The 19,574-nt window shown below is 41.4% G+C and overlaps 1 protein-coding gene and 1 pseudogene across 1 annotated transcript in view; both read right to left on the minus strand.

The window, feature by feature from the left end:
• ARB2A (ARB2 cotranscriptional regulator A) overlaps window positions 1-19,574 on the minus strand; it is a 908,279-nt gene that overhangs the window by 42,009 nt on the left and 846,696 nt on the right. The window lies entirely within an intron of this gene.
• On the minus strand, window positions 8,026-8,105 carry LOC141124457 (U2 spliceosomal RNA; annotated as a pseudogene).

Consider the following 19,574-nt stretch of genomic DNA (forward strand, 5'->3'; position numbering starts at 1 on the left):
GCCTTATTTACACGTAATGTATTTTTTTGAGGCTATGATAGTTTGCAAAACAAACTAATTATATACAAGAGACAGTATGCATGCTAATGGGGGACAATACTCAAAATAGCAGGGTAGATATAATCCTCTATCAAGACTATTTACTCTCCATGATAAAGAAATCAAATTGTTTAAAACTGACAATTAACTGTTTAGGCAAAACATAAAACTACACCTAGGAGTTAAACCAGTCGGTAAGATGGTAGGTGTCAGCATTGCTTGGAATCCTGGCTAATAGTTTGGAATGTTAAGTTTGCTTTTTATAAAACACTTCAAAAAGAACTTGCTTACAGCATCAAATTTCGAATCAAATTCATTCAACCATTTTACAAGTCTAACAAAGGGAAGCAAGCATATCAACACTTTACTATACACATGAATTTCCACTTGCACTTTAAGTATTTAGCTTCTGCCATTATGAACATACCACATCAATAACTTTTTAGGAGCCTTTTTTTTTTATTCAACATTTGTTTTTCCATCTTGTATACAAGTGATGTTATTCTGCTCCATTACATACAAAAGGAGGATGCGGCATAGCCACAGGCTAGTGAATATCAAACAAAAGCGGGAAAGTGCCAAATAATAAATGCATATTATCTCCACATTTCTACTGAACATAGAGCTGTCAGGGTAGGTTTGTAATCTCTGTCTTCACAGGTAATTTTAGAATTAGCTGCTGCTTATACAGCATTGTGTAATAAACTCCGCTTTTCTCTTATGGTCACCTTGGATGTCATACGGCAGCTTCCAGCTGATGGATTTAAAGGGGTTTTAACTGTAGATTTATTCAATCCCCTCTTGAACCTATTGTTAATTAAACAATAAAGTTACTACATTTTCATGCTATATCCTCAATCTAAATAAGCAGGACTGCAGTGTTTCTTCTACTGTCATATTTTTTTTAACCTGCTTATCTTCATGTTAAAATTTAAAGTGTATAAACCCAAGAAAAAACGTTTTATTTATTGCAGTTTACCAGGCCTTATGTGTGGTGGCTGCATTTGTTTTCTTTTGAGTCTAAGCACATGCAAATCTAGAGAACACGCTCCCCATGTAATGGAGATGAGGAGGAGGTAGGTGTTTGTAGTCTAAGGCCCCTTTCACACTGGGGCGGTGGGGGCGTCGGCGGTACAACAGCGCTATTTTTAGCGCTGCTGTACCGTTGTTCTTGTAGCGGTATTCGGCCGCTAGCGGTTCGGTTTTAACCCCCGCTGGCGGCCGAAAAAGGGTTAAATCCGCTCGTACAGCGCGGCTATAGCCGCGGTATAGCCGCGCTGTCCCATTGATTTCAATGGGCAGGAGCGATTTAGGAGCGGTGAATACACCGCTCCTTCCCCGCTCCAAAGAAGCAGCTCGCAGGACTTTTTTTACAGTCCTGCGAGCGCACCGCTTCAGTGTGAAAGCCCTCGGGCTTTCACACTGAACAAACAGAGGAGGCTGTTTAGGAGCGGTTTTCAGGCGGTATTTTAAGCGCAATACCGCCTGAAAACCGCTCCAGTGTGAAAGGGGCCTTAATCAGAAGAGTGGGAACAATGCTGCTTCTCCATAGATACAGTGAGAGCTGTCACCCTAGGACAGGAAGTGCGTTACTGGCAGGGTTACTAGAAGAAGAAATAACAGAAAAAAGCCTGAAAGAAAGAAAACAAATTTAACAATTCCTTTTTAAGGCCTGATAAGCTAAAATATCTTACATTATTGTCTTTCAATTTAGATACTCTAATTCAGTTGCAATAAAACAGCCTGGATATTCAGGAGTGAGTGTTGATAGGACTCATGCCAAATGACAGTAGAGAGCAACTTTAAAAAGTTAACTCCAGGTTCAAGCAAAAAAAAATAAATAATATAGCATATACAATTATGACACATTCACACACTCATATTGTAATTGAATGGTATTAAAATGACCTATCCTCTTCAATCTGCAACTCTGTCATTTTCTGTAAAGTGAAATGCAATATGGCTACCTGGAGGAATTCTGTATACAGAATGGGTACAGAACGCCCCCCCCCCCCCCCCAGAAACATAATTTCCTGTTTGTGTGATTGGCTCACCGATTTTCCCAGAAGTCAGCCTTAAGATACAAGTCAGATTTTTGGCATCCCCTACAACAAAAATGTCATTTTTGGTAAGATACTCCCAATAGGAAAAAACTTCTAAATGGATGCAGACCCTGCAATTTTCCTCATTACAGCCCTGATTCTGCAGCAGCTGATTGATAATTATGAAACCACTCCCATTAGACTCACTCAGCATAGAGGCACAGAGGAACAAAGAGTGATTTCTTCAGAATAACACAAGTTTGTTAAAATCCATGCAATGTACATAGATCACCCAGAGGAATGTTTTTTACTCAACAAAAGTGGAGTTACGCTTTAACCACTTCCCGCCACTGTATTTAAATGGGGGGGGGGGACAAGCATCAATAGGGGAGAGTGCCAGCCTGCTTTAACCCCTTGGATCCAGCACGAGGCACCCGGTTCACTTGAATAAGTCAACATTGGAGCACAGAATGGGTTGCAGCCACAGCATGTGTACACCTTCAGCCACTGCAGCTAAAGTATCCCCTACTTTAGCTGTATTGGCTTGGGGTGTACACATGCTGTGGCTGCAACCCATTCCACCCACCAACTGTGACTGGGTGGGGGTATGGCAGTAAAACCGTCACTCAACTGTGAGGTTTTACCACCCCCAACCTCCCTTGTGAAAGAGCCTTAATAGTGTAGCCAGTCACAGTGTCCTCACCACCACACTAGTCCCAGTGAAGTGCAATCTCAAGAGAGATCTGAACACAGATCACTCCTCAAATATCATTAGACAGACAATGAGGAAGCACTGTCTCGCCTCCTGTACTTTGCATTTTATACTGAAAATATAGTTCTTGCATTTGATACCGTCTAATTTTTAATTACATTTTTTTTTTGTACATTGTGATGTGAAAACAGCCCAGCAGCTAGAGGGTGATAAAAAACAAAACAAAAAAACACCAAAAAAAGCAGGAATAAGAAAAAAAAAAAACACATACATACAAGATAGTTGACACAACCACATTTCCCATCTCATGGATGCTATATGCAGGATATATTTCATTATATGTTTTCACTAAATATATTATATACAGAAGTAGCATGAGGTCTTTAGGAATCACAATCTACCTAGATGACGTAGCACAAATTTTATATACATATCCAAATGCTAATTAGCAACGAGTTCATGTAAATACATTTCAAATGCTGCTATACATGGAAAGCTACTGCCTAAATCGCATTTACATCCAATTCAACAATAGTAAGGTACAGGTGGGGGAAGAGCAGGATACTTTTTTATAGTAAAAGTAGTCACTTAGAGAAAATAAGCTATTCATTCAGTGCTTTATGATCCCTACAGACAGTAGATGGATGCCAGCCATGCATGCATGATCCAGCCACCAAATGTTTCTCCTGAATGATCACTGTCCAAACATCCAAGGACTTTTTCTACTTTGTAAATAAGGAGGAGCAAGGAAGAAATTGACAGAAAGAAAAAGGAGGAAGGGAATAAAAGCTTGGACAAAGGGATGTAAAAGTAGTAGTATTGCCAGGTATTGGTTGGAAATTGTGAAAGGAAATTTTATATATATATATATATATATATATATATATATATATATATATAATTTCTTAGGAAATGTTCCATGAAAAGCTTCTGAAATTTTTCTAGACTGAGTGCTTTTATTATACAGGTCATGGAACACCCTGATTAATTAAAACTGTTTAATGTTTAAATATTATAATATACAGGTATCTGAAATAAAATAAACACACTGATTCTATTACAATGATGTACGCTAATCACTCTTACCATTATGAATTCAGTTCACAAGAATTTGAATTGCACAAATCAAGCCGTTATTTTAAATGTGTGTGTGTGTATGTGCATGGATGCACTATAAGCAGTATACATATTTTCTGTAGCCTTCAAGATTTCTTTTCACCCAATGCATTAAAATGAAGAGACATCATAGTATGCCTGATAATCTTTGACAACAATTCTAACACTGTCATTGTGGCCACTGGAGAAACAAGCGCACACTAAGCCCTGACCCACCAAGCTTTTTATCTCAATGTGTACTCTCCACAGGCCAAGCAAATAAAGGGCAACTGATCATTTACACATGAATCGGCCTTCTCTGCAGAGCAGACACTGGAGACGGCTCTTTTTTCTCTGGTACACAGTAAAAGGAAGCCAGCTCTCGGCTTGTCTCACTAGAAATCATACAAGTGAAACAGTGATATGTAAAAATGGCAGATCAGCAAAAGCTGTTATGAATTCCTGATAAAATGGCAGCCACAAAGGACTAGATGAATCTATGGCTTCAAATAGTCCTGACAGCGAGAATGAGACTTGATCCTATTCAACAGAGAGAATGTCATACAAACTTAAAGGAAGATACCAAACGTGATAGAAGATAGCTCCAGATAGCTCTACAGAGCGCACTAAAAAAAGGATAGCTACAGATTTTACAGAAATCAATATTGACCATCATTAAGATTTAATTTATTCCTGAACATTTAAAATCCTTATATTGTATAACTGATAAAACAGCAACATCGTTTTGGACCCACCCACCTCATTAATATGTAAATTAAGTGACCTCTAGAAGTTAACTGATGAGAGAAGGTCTCCAGCATGCAGATGGCCTAATTAACCAGTGATATCTGGCCTCACTTCCCACAATCAAATGCAAAAGAGATGGAATCGCCATGCCTCGGGCGAGACTAGGAGATTGTCTTCACAACAAACTGAATGTGCAGGCATAAGAACTCCAATTACAAACAGGATTCCGGTAGGCCCTGTCCACGACAGAACCAACAATTTAACCAAACAAGGGTGGGGAATGTTATATACCTCTTAAAAATATGACCTAAAGGATATAGCAAACACTTCCAAGAGTTGATTTTCAAGTCCACAATTTTCTAGCATATAAAAAAAAAAGAGGACAGTTAGGATGTTGTGATTGATGTTAGCAAGGCTTCTATTTTTTTGTTAGGTACTTTTTATACATGAGGGCCTGTGCAAATTGATGCCATTCTAAGTCACATGTTCCAATTGTCTAGCAGTGTTTGGTCCCAATAAGAAGCAGTTGGTCATCTGATGTGACTGACCCATTAATAAACCACTACAACAAATTTCAGAAATGAGAAATAGCCACAGCCATGACTACACTGCAAGAGGAAAAAGCTGCTGAATTACCATGGCTGGTACCCCTGTGTTTACCTATATTTGCCAGAAACTGTAAGCATACTCTATACCAGGGGTCTCAAACTGGAGGCCCTCCAGCTGTTGCGGAACTACAAGTCCCATCATGCCTTAGCCTGTGGGAGTCATGCTTGTAACTGTTAGCCTTGCAATGCCTCATGGGACTTGTAGTTCCGCAACAGCTGGAGGGCCGCCAGTCTGAGACCCCTGCTCTATACCATTAGAACCATTGTAACTGGCAACTTATCGTTGACCACAGCTCTCAGGCCTCAAGCATAGTGCAAATTTCGGGTTGCAGAAAAGAAATTTGCACGATTCCCCCATCAACACAGTCCGTGTTGACAGGGGAATCAGCAAATGTCTGCTCTGATCGGGGGGGGGGGGGGGCGGGCATCTCCGCTGGGTGAAGACAGTGATTATTGCTAGTGGCTATAGAAGACGCTAGCGATAATTTCAAGTAAATCCGGCAGGTTGGTTGTACCCAAGTTGATCAATACAGTCTGCCCATTAACGGTTCAAATGTCAGCCGGTTGCCTTACATAACAGGCATTCCTTTGATCTTATTTGTAAGGGCTGTATAAAAATATAGAAATCTGGTGAACAGCTGGATTTTCTGTATTCGACACACATTTATTTGGGCATCCATTGTAACACTGCAAATACAAGGATCCCCATTCTGTGCAGCCCTACTTTTCCTTTCTCCTCAACAGGCATAAACACGTGTCTGGCTGACCCGACAGTACATGTTTGTGGAGAGAACTTTTGTGTGAAAGGCCTTTTTACCGTTTGACCATACCTGTTCAGCTGTCCTCTGATGCCTGTAGGGAAGTATACTTGTAATCAAAAGTGAATGTAAACCGTACAACAAAATATGTATTTCTTTAATGACATTATTTTTCTTTGTTTAATAAAAGATACAATTTAGTGTAACCAAAAAAAAAAAAAGGATTTAAGCATGCTAAAGGTGGACCATACCTTTAAATGTAGTGCTTGAATAAAAAATATCATTAGTGATCTGCAAAACTGTAGCGCCATTGCTTAAATAACCTCTAAAATGTCTGTGTCGAGTATAATGGTTCCAGCAGCTGTGCTGTATTCTCAATGCAATCTCCAAATGACCTCAACTCCTGGCCATGGACCAAGAAACTGTCACAAAGCATATAACTTAACACATTTGAAAGTACAACAATGTGGGGGTATGCATACGTGCATTCCATTTAAATTTAAACAAACTATATTAATAAAAACCATAAAAAAACTCATCACTTTCCTGGGACACTTTATAATCCTAACCTGATGTTGACAGTCAGCACCTTTTTCACTCTGATTCACAAGGGGTCAAAGTCTAAGAATTTCGGCAGAGCAGCAGCATGTGGTTGTCATACGCATACATGGTGTAGTGCACAAAAAAAGGCCTCATTTTGAAAAGTGTTTGTAATGCCCTGACCAATGCCAGTTTGAATTCTCAAAAAACAGATGACGTTTTAAGCAGTAAATATAGGGCTTGTGTATGAAAAATGTGCAGGGAAGAGTTGATGGTAAAGTAAGAACTTCAAATGGTTGCTAAAATATACTATTGTTAGCTTATTTTTCATGCATATACCCCTTAAGAATTCTACACAATTGTAAAAATTCAGCACGGAGTCGACTTTTGTATGTTTAAGCACATCTGGCTCTCTTACATACCTTCAGGGTACTGATCCAGAAAAAGAACACCTGATCAGTGGCAGTGGAACAGGGGTTACAGCAATTGTAGAAATGATTAGGTCTGTAGAGAGACAAAAGTGGCCAGTACTGAAGCCTTCAGCTCTCAGCCAATGCCTTGATTAAGTCAACCTCTTCTTTTTTTCACTATCATTTGATAATAGAGCCATAAGTATCTAAACACACTCAAAAACTTCACCCGGTGCCAAAAAAATGTGCACACACAAAGAGTGTACTTACACTTGGTCCGTCTCGCCAAAACCAGACGGACCCCTTTCTCTGGAGGATCTGCCGACACAGACCCACCCAAGTACTCGGTGGGGTGAGAGAGGGCAAACTAAGCCAAAAGGCCATGTCCACCCCCTCCCAAGACTTTCAGGGCAGGCCCGAGGACCTGCAACCCTACCAGTCACACAGTGCAAAACCATATACAAACACAAAAATACAAAAACGTGACACACAAAGGAAACGCATAAAAAGAAAGTGGGGGAGAAAGAAGTAGAGGAGAGTGAAAAAGTGGCCATTGTGCAATGGCCAGGGCCTCCGGCCAGGAATAAAGAATTCCTCCGGTCCCAGCCAAAAGGCCCAGCCCAGGAGGCAGGTGCTAAAAAAAGTGTAATGGAGCAGTGACCGTGGTGCCACAAATCAAAGTGAGCCTCACTCAGTGATTTTATGGCACCCCTGGACTGCCACTCCAGGGGCACATACACCATAGGCTTTCGGTACCAACCCTGACCAACAACCCAGACCACAGCAGCCCCCACTCCAGCCAGGAAGGCCTGAAGTTCTGGAAGCTTGGTGAGAGCCCTTTGCCATCAGGCACCACCGTTGATCCTATCACTACTATCTAATTACATTCAGGGAATACTAATTGCTCCTCCCCCTCTAGCTAAAGAGGAGCCAGTGTTCTCTCCCGAAAAACTGACCGAAACTAGAGCTACCCCAATCTAGGCCAGGTGACGTCTCGATGGGCGTCCAGACACCGGCACTGCCGAACCGCCCTTCCAGGTCACCATTGGATTTGCATGTGCCCTCCTCACACTCGGGAGTTGCACAGCGCCTCCTCTGGAAACGGATAAGAACAGATCTTACACCTGATCTTAGCCAAAAGGCAGAGAAGTGATAACCACAAGTGCAAAACGCACTGGAAACGCAGCAAAAACATGGTAAAAATGTGGCAAAAACATGTGTGGAGCAGTATGAAAGTAACCTAGTGCTAAGATAGGGTGGTTTCAGGGATGAGGTGGGCAAGTTTAGTCTTGGCTGTGCAGATGACATTTAACCATTTGCCGCCCACGCTGTAGCTGAAAGACGGCTACAGCGCAGGTTTCCAATGCCGGGAGGGCGTACATGGACGTCCTCCCATGATTGCACCGGGTAGCGTTTGGGGTAAAGGGCTAATCACAGTGCCCCTTTACCATGTGATCAGCTGTCAGCCAATGACAGGACGTAAACACAAGCCAGTTATCGGCTTTTCTTTCCTCACGCTGACAGTGTGAGAAGAGAAGAAGAAAACCCACACCTGGCTTGTGTTAGGGACATGTGCACTGATTATCACAGTCCTGATAATCAGTGCAGTCCCAACAGTGTTGCCAATCAGTGCCGCCAATCAGTGCCCATCAGTGCCACCTATCAGGGCCCACCAGCGCTGCCTCATCAGTGCCACCTATCAGTGCAGATCAGTACAGCTTATCAGTGCAGCCTCATCAGCCCACATTAGTGAAGGAGAAAAATTACTTTATTACTAACTTTATGACAAACTATGAAAAATGTTTTGTTTTTCAAAATTTTTGGCCTTTTTTCGTTTGTTTAGCAAAAAAAACCCAAAACAAAACCCAGTGGTGATTAAGTACCACCAAAAGACAGTTCTATTTGTGTGAAAAAAAAATGATAAAAATTTTATACAGGTACAGTATTGCATGACCGTGCAATTATGATTCAAAGTATGACAGTGCTGAAAGTTGAAAATTGGCCTGGGCAGGAAGGGGGTAAAAGTGCCCAGTAGGCAAGTGGTTAATGTACTGATAATTATATTTATGCTACATTTTATACCTTATTAGATCAGGTCTTGTGAGGATGACTGTCCCGATTATATTTACTTTGTACATATGGAAGACTTGCTAAGCATATACTGTATATGCAACAACAAAAATATCCACAGGTGAGGATCGGGAGTACAATCCAGTTGTGTTCAAGTATTAAACACAATGCTAATGTACAATGAAGGCATCTTGCATAGCACCCAGTTATTTTGGGGCCTAGAGAAGTCATGTGGGCTTGATGAGAGAAGCACATGGAAGGCTATTTCAGCTGTAAAATAGGTGTTATTCACACTACTGAATTTCCTGAGAAGCTGGATTAATCGGGTTAAATTATGCTACTGCCGTGGATTGCATCTATAGCGAAAAAAAAAAAGAAAATTGCATGGGTCTCTAAAAACATTGGAGTAACCAGACTATGTGGGTATGTAAGGAGAGAAACTGTGTGGAGACAGCCTTGTAAGTAAACCACTCATGTTTTGTGGCGTTAAACATAAGGTTCAACTCATTGGTAGATTTTTTTTTTTGTTCTGGATGGTGCAAATACTACATATGTTAATTTAATGCTGAAATCACAACAAAGCAGCCAATGTAAACTTGAACTGCTACAGTATGTGGACTCTCGCTGCCTACACAAAAACTATCTGGACTACCTGAAGACACTGTGAAAGCAAGGCAATGATCATAACCGCTTCTAAGGTGACAATTACTCCAGTGATAACCTTCACTCACTGTAAGAGTACATATTAAAGCGGAAATAAACATACAAATTGAACGATTTCATAAAACAGTTACATTCAAGGTATACTAGTGTGCTTGTTCGCTCTCAACCGAACTACCAAGCCATCAAATGTCTGGTGTCATAGCTGATCACATGTGCAGCACCATGGCAACTGCAGATCAAACAAGATAAGATGGCAGCTTCCTTGGCTGTAAACAATGGGAGGGTTTAGTTCCTCTTTAAGAGTATATCTGTAAACTTACAATGCATTGTAAATGCCACAAATTTCTTAAGCATAAGGTGCTTTAAAACGGTTCAAAAATATCCCCTCCCCCCACATTTGTGTCTAACGTTTTTACCTGACTAAATGACTGAGCATCCATTAATGCTACATGAGAAGCATCAAGTTAATGCCAAAAGAGCATGACCTCACCAGCAGGACAATTAAATAATCTGGGCAATCATGCTGAGGCACTTACATCTTGTGACAACATAAGTATATACTATGCCTGAATTTAATAAGTTCCAATGAATGTCCGTGTCAAAAAAGCATGCATTGTTTTGAGATGTTCTAGAACACTTGTTCTCAAACACTGTAATAAAGGGCCTGATTTGCATGTCCAAATATTAGAATCTACATTCTCACACATTATGTCACGGGTAGTAAACACTGTGAGAAATAATCTCTGCTTCAAAAAAGTTTATTTATGAAAACTGTGATGATAGAAAAATGTACAAATCATCACAGTACACGGACTGTTTTTTTTAAATGGTACACAATAACCAAAGCGTAGTTTAAACTAGCCAAGCGCAGTCTGAATGTTCATGCAAATGTTGTCACTTTCTCTTTCATTTCTTCAGACTGAGTATGGATAAACTGGACTATAAGTTTACAGATATCTTTCCAAACATGCAGTGAATGAGCATGTAGGGGGGAAAAATGTATCTATATATTTTATTGCTGCCTATGCTACCTCATTAGTGGCTGTTGCCTTTATTATAGCAACATTTCATTTACTATTATTAGCTGCACCATTTTATTTTGGAGTTTACTGCTGGCATTTGCTCCATCTTATTTAAAGTAGAAGTTCAGCCTAAAACGAAAATCTCTAAATCTACTTGAAGCCACATTTTAAGACTAACCTAGCTGACCCTGTAAAGCAAAAATCACTATACATACCTTTTCTGAAGCCACTCCAGTCCAGTACCATGCTGAGCTGTCAGCGGCCTTTATTATAGCAACATTTAATGTACTATTGCTGCACCATTTTATTTTGGAATTTACTGCTGTCATTTGCTCCATCTTAAATAAAGTAGAAGTTCAGCCTAAAACTAAAATCTCTAAATCTACTTGCAGCCACAATCTTAGACTAACCTCTCTAGCCCTGTAAAGCAAAAATCGCTATACATACCTTTTTTGAAGCAGGTCCGGTCCCACGCTGAGCTGTCAGCAGCGGCTACTCTGTTTAGGCGTGGGCAAAAGAGGCATCTGACAACAGAAGCCCCATAGTAAGTCTATGGGTGACGTCACTTCCCAGCTGTTGTCCGGATCGGCTTCAGAAAAGGTATGTATAGTGATTTTTGCTTTACTAGATAGGTTAGTCTTATAGAGCATACACACGATCGGACTTTTTGACAACAAACATGCAATATTAGCTGTTTTAAGGCAACATCCGACTGTGTGTACGCTCCATCGGACAAACTTTTTTGGTTTTCATCAGACTTTTGTTAGCGAATTGACAGACTTTCCAGCAACAAAAGTCCGATAGAGCAAAGTCTGATCGTGTGTACACAAAACCATCGGACTTTTGTACAAACCAGAGACACGCATGCTCAGAACCAATGCAAAAGATCAGACAATACAGAAGTTGGCCAAAGGGTGGCGCCGGAGAATAGAACGTCCTCTTTTTGAAGTGTCGTCAGTACATTGAAACCTTCGTGTTTGTTGCCGAAAAAGTCCTGCCGCGTGTATGCGTAATTAGTTTACAGCCAACACCCTTTGTACAAAAACCCACAGGAAAGTTCGTACAAAGTCCGATTGTGTGTATGATGCTTAAGATTGTGGATGCAAGTAGATTTAGAGATTTTAGTTTTAGGCTGAACACTGTAAGAGCCGAAAAATAAATTTGTTTTTTTTTGGAATTCTAAAAAAAAATAAAAAAAATTGCTATGTTCATATCTAAAGGCCTGTGCACACGATCAGAAATTTGTACAATAGATACCACTTTCAAAGCGATTGTACAAAAATATGATTGTTAGTACACAGCTTTCGAGAGCCGATCACGACAGTTCATGCAAAATTATCTGACGGTACATGCACAAAAAATTTCATGTACTATACCAGATCGTACAATTTTCATTTATTCAGTACAGCTGTTGTCCAAAAATACAATACAAATCCAATACAATACATAGCTACCAAATTTTTATTGTCGTAGAGACTTTTCGTAAGTTTAGTAACCTCTTCCTTTTCAATATGAGACTAGCATGCAAAATAAACGGACAATCATTTGTCCAATAATCTCGTGTGTGCCAGGTATAACTGTACTACACTATAAATACAGATTATCACCATATCCACGTTGCATATACAGGGGTGCTGAGCACATTTGTAATCATAAGCTCTTACTTCTGTATTTTCTTCCTTGTATTTTGAGTACTCTTATCACAAGGCAAAAAGTGCAGCAGTGTAAGCATTAGTATGTCTAAATGCAGCATTCAGTGATTAATACTGTGCTGCAATGCACTTATATGATCATTGAAGAACACAAACTGCTAGAATGCATGATTTTAGTTACAGTGTAGAGAGTACAAGTCTAATGGTTGGGCCTGCTGATGTGTATTCTGTCTTACAATACTGTGTTTCTTGAATCAAATGCAATAAGAGGATGGACAGGACAAAACTGTACACAGGCACTGCTAGCCTCTAGCAATTTGGTATCTCCTGAGTGCATTGCAATATAAATATCATCAATTACACCAAAAAATCCAGCATGTAATTGCAGATTTTCTTGGGAGCTAAGCAATCATTCTACAAGTTCAAATTCCATGTCCTAAAGTGAAATATAAAAAAATAACCAAGGTAAAGTTAATATAAAGTCCCATAAAAAAGTGCCATAGTTTACATCACCTGGCTATATACAGATTAATTCCAACCAAACATATTTGCAGATGCCTTCCTCATTCCCACTCTTTGCACTAACAGTGCAGAGGCAAACAAGCGGAATATAAACAGTGCAAGTGGCAGGGCCTGTGATAAGAGCACGGTAGGAGGCTATATCTGTTTGGAAGTTCGACAATTCCTTAAAGCATAGCTACAGCCAAAACCTTTTTTGGACTACGTAAAGCTTAGAACTTCTGTCAAGTTTAATTGCTGTTTCTGTAAGCATTGGTGAGATCTTTCCTTATGTCTCGTGTTCTCATCAAGACAGGAAGTAAACAAAATCTCTCCAACAGAGGCACAGAGGTTAATTAAACAATTTGAATGTGTAGGGGTGAGAATCTGGATTTTAGGAATATCTATGTTCCTGTTGGGGAGATCTCACCACTTCTGATTTAATTATCAGGAAAGAAACGATAAGTCTCCCTGACAAGGAAACAATGACAAGAAAGACCTGATAGAGGTTACATGCCCTACTTACTCTAACCAGGTCTAGAGTTGAATTAGTAACATATGTATTTAAAACAGAAACAATGAATTGCTTATCTTTACATTTGTAAAAGCCCGAAAACAAAACATTTTATCACAATCATAAAGCAAGTTTTGTATGAACATTGTAATAAAAACATAAAGAAAATTCTGGTTCACTGTAAAATAGGATACACAGGTATACATACCTTCTATATAAACTAAAGAATTAGTGAAGTAAAAAATATTTGCAAAACTTTCTCATATTTTTTTCCATATGATGGTACAAATGCGTCTACAAAGCAATTAACAGTTTTTTCCAAAGACCTCACAGAATCGCAGCACACTACGCAAGCTTGAAATGTGCTAAGCAAAACAGAAGGAATAATGAGGACAACTGTGTAACTCAAGAGAACCAGCACAACTTTACAGACCTCAATGTGCTCATTTCCATTTGGTATTGGTATAAAGGGAGTAGATGCCAGAGATTATAGAACAATCTCATGTTCTGAAGAAGCCAAATTAGCCCAAAGAAATAAACGGATACCACAATCTCTAGTGTCACACCAACTGTTAATCCTTTTGTTGCTCGGAAATATATCGCTATGAGCTACAATCACTACAAAGGCTGTGTTTTTTTTTTTAATCAGCTAACAAAATGTACATGAATAATCATTAATAGCAGCTCAAAGTTGCAAATTATTCCATTTGAGACCTTTACTGAAGTCATTTTGGAGCTTCATAAGCAAGAGAAACAAGTCTCATGAAGGAACAATTTCTTTGTATTCTGACTAGAAGGAAGGTAGATGAAGCTATAAGCAAGGTAAATCAAATGTGAGGTAAAAATTAACACAAGAGGAACATGTTCGACAAAAATATATGTGCATTCATAATTACTGCTTAAACAGAACAAACACCCCAACTCGTTAACAGTACACTGGCCCTGATGTGATTTAAAACTTGATGAAATAATTTAGAGGCCTGCTGTATATATATTGCATTTAGGCAGAAGTCAGTATCCAGAAGGTTAGTTGATACCCTAGTTGGAGTGCCCCTACTTGTGCTACATACACAAATGAAAACGTATCTACAACTGTCTGAGTGGTGGCTTTAAGCAAGACAATATACACCGATCAACCATAACTTTATGACCACCCACCAAATATTGAGTACGTCCCAATTTTGCTGCCAAAACAGCCCTGACCCATTGATGCACGGATGGACACCGTGCATCAATGGGTCAGGGCTGAAGGTACGCTGTGGTATCTGGCACCAAGCCATCAGTAGCAAGTCCTTTAAGTCCTGTAGGTTGCAAGGTGGGACCTTCATGGATGAATGTTGTTTTTATCAATACTTCGCACAGATGCTTGATTGGATTGAGACCTGGAGAATTTGAAAAGCCAAGTCCATACCTCAAACTAGTTGTTGAGTTTCTCAAACCATTTTCTTGAACAATTTTTGTTGAGCAGGGCTCATTATTCTGCTGTAAGTGTCCACTGCCATCAGGGAATACCATTTCCATGAAAGGGTATACTTGGTCAGCAACAATGTTTATTTAGGTAGGTGGTACCTGTCACGTAACATCCACATGAAATGCAGGACCCAAGGTTTTCACAACAGAACATTGCCCAAAGCATCACACTGCCTCCGCCAGCATGCCTTCTTTCCATACTGCATCCTGTTGCCATCTCTTCCCCAGGTAAGTGACGCAAACACACCTAGCCATCTCATACGATGTAAAAGAAAATGTGATTCATCAGCGCAGACCACCTTCTTCCATTGCTCTGTGGTCCAAATCACATGCTCACGTTTCCATTGTAGGTGCGTTTTGCTATGGACATGGGTCAGCATGGGCAACCTGTCTGGTATGCAACTACGTGGCCCCATACACAACAAACTGTGATGCCCATTTTTTCTGCTTTCAACACATCAACTTTAGGGGCAACATGTTTACTTGCTGCCTAATCTATCCCACCGACTTTCAGATGCCATTGTAACAAGGTAATCAATGTTTTTTACGTAATCTGTCAGCGGTCATAAAGGAAAAGCTGATCAGCCACATCCCTACTGGCAAGAGAAGTGACCACTATCCACGTATGTTGCGGTGGTTTCAAGTTTTGTACCAGATGATGGCAGGGTAATGTTTAGAAGCCTTGTGGCACAGTGACTAAGCACACAAATGGTGCCTAACATTTCAAAGGTGTTAGGGAGCCTTTTACACTCATAAAGTGAACCTTTCAGATTTTCATTTGTGAAAAAAAAAAAAAGATACTTACAACTCCATTTTTTTTTTTTTTTTTTTATTTGACTCTTTTGGGAGTGTCAGATCATACTATCTGCTGCCTCTCTCCCCAATGTCAGTTTGCCTGCTGATAAGCATTGAGACTCACAGTGGGATCTACTTGCAGATAGTTTGCTGTGATGAAAGGCCTGTCATCATGCAGGGGGTGGAAGCCGGCAGATAATAAAATTTGACGCTTTCAAAGCAAGGATTAAAAAAAAAAAAGTGGGGGCACAATTTTGTTTTGGTATTAAAAAAAAATCATTCAAATTAAAAAAGTGTCTCCTGGTGACTGAGTTTCTTTAAGGAAAAGTACATTATGTCATATTACTTATTATGGATACTGGTGTGGTACAGACAGTGAATGTTTATCTTGTAAGATTCAAACTCCCATTGTAAGATAATAAAGCCTTAAAGTGTTCCCAGCATCAAATATATTTTCTATGTTTTCACAGTACTCCCCTGAACAATGCCTTCATGTCCTTTCTGAAAGTATAGAATCATCTTTGTCCAGGCATCTACTGAATAAAAAAACAAAAAAAAATTGACCCCAACAATAACAGGGTTTTTTTTACAGGCTAGCTGGTAGGTGTGTTGGGAAATGTTTCTCTGTTTGTGTTGTGCATTGCCATTCTTTTTGCACCTTACTGTAAAGGCTCGTTATAAATTGGGGTGGTTGCCATCTCTATGTAAAGCTTGTTCGCTGGATTTAATGTGGGAGACACACTGGATGCCATTGTGCTTTTGCTGTGCGTCCAGTGTGTCCCTGTGCCTTTAACCGGTTGCCGACCGCCGGCTGTCATATGATGGCCAGGCGGCGCAGCTCTCGTTCTGGGCAGGCGTCATATGATGTCCGCCCATTTCAACAGGGAATGCGCGCGATCATGTGTGCGTATCCCTGTACCTTCCGTGGTGGCGTGTCACGGAGACACCACTCGCCACCGAGAGGGGTGAACAGCCATTGGGCATGGCTGTTTACAACATGACTTCATCACGGCCGCTCACAGATGGTTCCGCCCCACTGTGCACGACGCATGCGCGCGATCGCTAGCACACTGTGCGTGCACGTCAGTGGCAGTGTGTTCCCGGGGACACTGCTCGTCACCGACGCTGGTAAACAGCCATTGGGCACGGCTGTTTACCATGTGATCGGCTGTGATCCTTTCACAGCTGATCACTAAATGTAAACACAGAGTGGTAACTAGCTGTTACCAGCTCCTCTCTCCTCACACACCGTTTCCAGTGTGAGGAGAGAAGAGCCAGGAGCAGTGAGTCACCGATCTGTGTCTGTATTGTACTGCACAAGCACAACACTTGTTCCATCGCCCCCCATTGTCATTTGTCACCCAGCAGTCACCCCATAAAGTGCACCTGTCACATAAGAGTCTGCAATCAGTGACCGTCTGTGGTGCACCCATCAGTGACCGTCACCTGTCACCGTCAACCATCAGTGACCGTCACCTGTCACCGTCACCCATCAGTGACCATCAACTGTCACTGTCACCCGTCAGTGACCGTCACCCATCAGTGACCATCACCTGTCACCCATCAGTGACCGTCAACTGTCACCCATTACCCGTCACCCATCAGTGACCGTCACCCATCACTGACCATCAGTGGTGCACCCGTCACCTATCAGTGACCGTGCCCTGCCACCCATCACCCATCAGTGACCGTGGCCTGTCACCCTCTGTGACCATCACCCATCAGTGACCGTCACTGTCCATGACCTATCACCCATCAGTGACCATCGCCTGTCACACCGTCATCACCTATCAGTGAATGTCACGTGCCACCGATCGCACAGCCCAGTGACCGTCACCTGCCACCTGTCACACAGCCATCAGTTTCATGTCCAAAAGATATCATTCTAGTAAGGAGGCGTTCCATATCCTCTCCATGACTGATGAGAGCAGCAGGGAGTTCTCATCCAATTCCAATTCTGATTCCGAATCAAATTCGGCATTTGAACCGATTGAGAATAGTGAATCGGCAAATGATTCGGAGGAAGAATGGGTCCCTCCTAAAAGGGCACGGCACTCTGAAAACCAGGATTATATTCTCAGGTCCAGTACCAGTGCTGCCGCCAGCAATAGGCCCCCAAGAACAAATTCCCAGGCCCAGTACCAGCGAAGCCGCCGGCGATAGGCCCCAGGAACAAATGCCCAGGCCCAGTACCAGTGCTGCAACATCACGTCTGAGTACCAGCACAGAGAATTCAAATCCCCCAACTACTGGAGTGTCACGTCCCCCAAGAGCCAGGGCCTCTACATATATGCCAGATGTTCTTGCCAACCCAACATGGCTGCCTTCTGATTCAGGATCACCAATTATTCCCCCTTTCACAGCACAGCCAGGTGTGCAGGCCAACACCCAAAATATTACAGCGATTGATTCTTTTTAATCTGTTTTTTTTCCTGACACTTTACTGCAATTCATTGTGGACCAGACAAATTTATATGCCCAGCAGTATATTGCCAACAACCCCCAATCATCATATGCCCGTCTGTTTGAGTGGAGAGATCTGAAGTTGTTCAAATTATTTATGGGCCTCATCATAAATATGGGGCTTACAAAAAAAAATGAAGGACATGCCTATTGGTCCACCAACCCCATCCACCACATGCCCATTTATTCTGCTGTAATGTCCAGGTCCCGATATGAGATGATAATGCGCTTTTTTCATTTTAGTGATAATACCCAGTGCCCTCCCTGCAATCATCCAAATTACAACAAGTTGTATAAAATTCGCCCACTGATAAATTTCTTTTCCCAGCAATTTGCAGAACTCTATGTCCCCGATCAGAATATATGTGTCGATGAGTCCCTGGTACCCTTTTCAGGCCGGCAAGGAATAAAGCAATATATTCCTAGCAAAAGGGCCAGATATCAAGTAAAATTTTACAAGCTCTGTGAGAGCGCCATGGGATATCTGTACGGGATTCCCAGCTCCAGCCCCCCGAGTGCCCAGCCTACATGGGCACAACTGGAAAGATTGTATGGGACCTGGCATACTCACTTCTGCACAAAGGATATCACATATATCTTGATAACTTCTACACCAGCCTGTCCCTTTTCAAACACTTATACATCGCAAAAACCCTGGCCTGCGGAACCTCCAGAAAGAATAGGAAGGGCTTCCCACAATCTCTAGCGAACAAAAAGGGGGGAAATAGCAACATTGAGATGCAACGAAGAGCTGGCCTTGAGGTGGAAGGATAAAAGGGACATGCACATGTTGTTCACCATCCATGACGACACTACAATTGAGGTTCAAAGAAGACAAGGTCCCATTGAAAAGCCAACATGTGTCCAAGATTATAATCTCTACATGGGGGGGTGGATTTCAATGGTCAAATGATTCAGCCCTATTTGTCAATAAGGAGGTCCCGATTCTGGTATAAGAAGGTAGCAATTTATCTCATCCATTTGGTCATTTATAATTCCTACGTAGTCTACACCAAATCCACGGAAAGCCCCGCCCCCTTCCTAAAATTCATAGAAGAAGTTGTCACGTCTCTCATCTATCAACAAAGACCCCCCCCCCCCCCCCACAAGACCTTCGCTCTGATGCTGTTAGCCGACTTCATGAGCGCCACTTCCCCTTCAACATTCCACCATCTGAAGCAGGACGAAGACGGCAAAAAAAATGTTGCGTGTGCAGCAAAAGAGGATTTTGAAAAGATACCAGCTACCATTGTCCTCAGTGTCCCTCCCAAACTGGCCTTTGCATTGGTGAATGCTTCCAACTTTATCATACATCCCTAAATAATTAGCCAATATTTTTAACCATTTCCATCATCTGTGCTGACCATTTTCCATGCTTCCCCAAATAACCATGCCACTGCCTTCCACGTGAACTGAGCCTGACCTGTTTTTTGACTATGCCTCTGCCTACCGTTTGGACTGCTTCCAGTGAACTGA

Source organism: Aquarana catesbeiana, linkage group LG01, assembly GCF_042186555.1.
Source record: "Aquarana catesbeiana isolate 2022-GZ linkage group LG01, ASM4218655v1, whole genome shotgun sequence".
NCBI classification, from domain to species: Eukaryota; Metazoa; Chordata; class Amphibia; order Anura; family Ranidae; genus Aquarana; species Aquarana catesbeiana.